Below are 4491 nucleotides of genomic sequence, written 5' to 3'. Positions count from 1 at the left end.
CCAGCGGCCGCACCGGCTGCTGCTGCACCGCAGCGCACCACAGCGGCGAAGCTGCCTACAGAGTGCCCGCAGGTGCGGCCGCAGCTTCCTGCTGCGCCGGCTGCTGGACGATGCACCTGCTGGGCCACGCGCGGGCCGGGCAGCCGCTGCGCTGCCAGGGCTGCGGCGCGCCTTGCGCTGCGGCGGCGGCGGCTTGCGCGAGCACCGCGGCGGTAACGCGGGCTGGAAGCTGGAGTGCGGGACGTGCGGGAAGAAGTGCGGCACGGCGGCGCGGCTGCGGGCGCACGAGAGGACGCACGGCCTGGGCGGGGACGGCGAGGAGGAGGGGGAGGAGTCCAAGATGGCGGCGGCGGGATCCAACATGGCGGCGGGATCCAACATGGCGGCGGGATGCAACATGGTGGCGGGATCCAACATGGCGGCAGGATCGAAAATGGCTGCGGAGTCCAAGATGGCTGCCTGCAGTGTTCTAGAATCCAAGATGGCTGCCTGCGGACTTCCTGCCGATTCCAAGATGGCCGCCTGCGCACTTCCTGCCGATTCCAAGATGGCTTCCTCCGGTGTCCTAGAATCCAAGATGGCCGCCTGCCGACTTCCTGCCGACCCCAAGATGGCTCCCGACCCCACCATGGCCGCCCCCACAGCCCCGGTAGGCCCCGGCGTGGCCGCCCGCCCGGTGGCGGCGCGGCGCTGCCGTGGGCGAAGAGCCTGCGGTGCGAGGAGTGCAAGAAGCTCTTCAGCACGGAGACGTCGCTGCAGGTGCACCGGCGCATCCACACGGGCGAGCGGCCCTACCCGTGCCCCGAGTGCGGCAAGGCCTTCCGGCAGTCCACGCACCTCAAGGACCACCGGCGGCTGCACACGGGCGAGCGGCCGTACCGCTGCCAGGAGTGCGGCAAGAGCTTCGCCATCGCCGTGCGCCTGGCCGAGCACCGGCGCATCCACACGGGCGAGCGGCCCTACCGCTGCCAGGAGTGCGGCAAGAGCTACCGGTCCTTCTCCAACCTCTGGAAGCACCGCAAGATGCACAAGGCGGGCGGCGGCGGCGCCAAGGAGGAGGCGGCGGTGGGGTCGGGAGGGTCTGAGGGGGTTGTGGTGGTGGGTCTGGGGTCTGCGGGGTGTGGGGGAACGTGGTTGGGGTTGGGTTGGGGTCTTCAGTGCATGGGGAGAACGTGGTTGAGATCCCACAACCTTCTAAGGAGAACGTGGTTATGGGGTCGGGAGCTTCTGGGGAGGTTGTCATGGTGGGTCTGGGGTCTGCGGGGTGTGGGGAGAACCTGGTTGAGATCCCACAACCTTCTGAGGAGAACGTGGTTGTGGGGTCAGGAGGTTCTAAGGAGGTTCTGGTGGTGGGTCTGGGGTCTTCAGTCCATGCAGAGAACCTGGTTGGGGTTGGGTTGGGGTCTTCAGTGCATGGGGAGAACGTGGTTGAGATCCCACAACCTTCTAAGGAGAACGTGGTTGTGGGTCTGGGGTCTTCAGGATGTGGGGAGAACCTGGTGGGGGTCACTCAGGTCTCCAAGGAGAATGTGGTTGTGGGGTCAGGAGGTTCTAAGGAGGTTCTGGTGGTGGGTCTGGGGTCTTCAGTGCATGGGGAGAACGTGGTTGAGGTGGGTCTGGGGTCTTCAGGGTGTGCGGAGAACCTGGTTGAGATCCCACAACCTTCTAAGGAGAACGTGGTTATGGGGTCAGGAGCTTCTGGGGAGGTTGTCATGGTGGGTCTGGGGTCTTCAGTGCATGCAGAGAACCTGGTTGGGGTTGGGTTGGGGTCTTCGGTGCATGGGGAGAACGTGGTTGAGGTGGGAACAGGGGCTTCAGGGTGTGGGGAGAACCTGGTGGGGGTCACTCAGGTCTCCAAGGAGAACGTGGTTGTGGGGTCAGGAGCTTCTGGGGAGGTTGTCATGGTGGGTCTGGGGTCTTCGGGGTGTGGGGGGAACATGGTTGAGATCCCACAACCTTCTGAGGAGAACGTGGTTATGGGGTCAGGAGGTTCTAAGGAGGTTCTGGTGGTGGGTCTGGGGTCTTCAGTGCGTGGGGAGAACCTGGTTGAGATCCCACAGCCTTCTAAGGAGAACATGGTTGTGGGTCTGGGGTCTTCAGTGCGTGGGGAGAACCTGGTTGGGGTTGGGTTGGGGTCTCCAGTCCATGGGGAGAACCTGGTCGGGGTCACTCAGGTCTCCAAGGAGAACGTGGTTATGGGGCTGGGGGCTTCTGGGGAGGTCCTGGTGGTGGGATCGGGGTCCTCGATGCACGGGGAGAACCTGGGGTGGGACCAGGAGGTCCTGGGGAGGTCCTGGTGGTGGGGACGGGGTCTCCGGTCCATGAGGAGAACCTGATGGAGACCCCAGAGACCCCCAAAGAGACCCTGGTTGTGGGTCTGGGGTCCTCCATCCATGGGGAGAACCTGGTTGGGATCTCAGAGACAGCAATGGAGACCCCCAAGGAGAACCCAGTTGTGGGTCTGGGGTCTTTGGTTCATGAGGAGAACCTGGTGGAGACCCCCAAGGACTCCTCGGTTGTGGGTCTGGGGTCTTCGGTCCATGAGGAGACCCTGGTTGGGGTCTCAGAAACATCAGAGGAGACCCCAATGGAGACCCCAGAGACCCCCAAGGAGACCCCGGTTATGGGTCTGGGGTCTTTGGTCCATGGGGAGAACCTGATGGAGACCCCAGAGACCCCAATGGAGACCCCCAGGAGACCCCGGTTATGGGTCTGGGGTCTTTGGTCCATGGGGAGAACCTGATGGAGACCCCAGAGACCCCAATGGAGACCCCCAAGGAGACCCCGGTTATGGGTCTGGGGTCCTCCATCCATGCGCAGAACCCGGCTGAGATGCCACCACCACCCGAAGAGAACGCGGCCGTGGGTCTGGGGTCTTCAGGATGTGAAGAGACCCCCGTGGAGACCCCCAGGGACCCCTCGGTTGTGGGTCTGGGGTCCTCCATCCATGGGGAGAACCTGATGGAGACCCCAATGGAGACCCCAATGGAGACCCCAATGGAGACCCCGGTTGTGGGTCTGGGGTCTCCGGCCCACGCAGAGACCCCGGCCCACATTTCGGACCCCCAAACCCCCGTGGAGACCCCCCGGGACCCCCAGAGCCCCGAGATGGTCCCGGAGCCCCCCGGGGACCCCCAAAATTTGGGGGGGGAGGGGCCAAAGGGAGGGGTGGGGGAGGGGCTGTGAATGAATTATTAAAATGAAAAGAAACGAACCCAAAGTTGTGTTCTGAGCGGGGGGTGGGGCCGGGGTTAGCCACGCCCACTGATGTCAATCAGAGCTCTTTGACCACACCCATAGATGCCAATCAGAGCTCTCCAGCCATGCCCAGAGCTGTCAATCACCGAGGTCTGGTCACGCCCACTGATGTCAATCGGAGCTCTTTGACCACGCCCAGAGCTGTCAATCAATGCTCTTTAACCACGCCCACATCTGTCAGTCACTGTTGTTTAGCCACGCCCACAGCGGCCAATCAGAGCTCTCTAGCCACGCCCAGAGCTGTCAATCACCTCGCTTTAGACACACCCACAGCTGTCAATCACCGCCGTCTGGCCACGACCACAGCGGCCAATCAGAGTTCTTTAGCCACGCCCACATAGGCCAATTAAAAATATTTAGCCCCGCCCACAAGGGGGGCAATCAGCGTTTCTTTAGCCACGCCCAGAGCTGTCAATCACTGCTTCTTAGCCACGCCCACAGCGGCCGATCAGAGCTGTCAATCAGAGCTCGGTTTAGCCACGCCCACAGCCGCCAATCGCTGCTCTTTAACCACGCCCACAGCTGTCAATCACCTCGATTTAACCCCGCCCACCCCAGCCAATCCCGCCGCTCCGTCCCCTCCCCTTTCCCCTCATTGGCTCCTCCACTTTAACCCCTCCCCCTTCCCAAGCCCCGCCCCCCGGACTCTCCCACCCTGCGGGGGGGGGGTCTCCAAAAATCCCCAAAACGCGGGGGGTCGGGAAAATTTTGGGTGGGGGGAGGGTCGGGGGTCGCGCCAAAATTTTGGATCCCCCCCATCCCGTGAAAAATAAAAATTTTGGGGAGGGGGGGAGGGGAACCCAAAATTTTGGCGCGACACCCCCCCCCCCAAAATTTCCCCTCCCCCCCCGTGTTTTTCGGACGTCGCAGCGGAACCGGGGGGGCCCCTCCCCCTCCCCCCCCCCGCCGCACCGGGAGCTCGCGGCGCCGCTCGGGCCCCTCCCCACCCCACCCCCCCCCCCCCACCCCCACCCCCGAGCCCATCCCCCACCCCCGGGCCGGGGGGGCTGCGGCGGCCGCGCGGCCTCGTGAGTACCGGGGGGGGGGGAGGGGAACCGGGAATTTGGGGAGGGGGCGGCGGGAGGGGGGGATGGGGAGGGGGGGGAAATTTTGGGGGAAATTTTGGGGATTTTGGGGAGAGAGAGAGAGAGAGGGAGGGGGCGCCGGTAAAATCAGCCCGGTACCGGGATCGGTACCGGAACAGCGATCGGGGTTTGGGGATCGGTACCGGGA

This window comes from Camarhynchus parvulus, unplaced genomic scaffold (genome assembly GCF_901933205.1).
Source record: "Camarhynchus parvulus unplaced genomic scaffold, STF_HiC, whole genome shotgun sequence".
NCBI classification, from domain to species: domain Eukaryota; kingdom Metazoa; phylum Chordata; class Aves; order Passeriformes; family Thraupidae; genus Camarhynchus; species Camarhynchus parvulus.
This window is presented reverse-complemented; position numbering follows the sequence as displayed.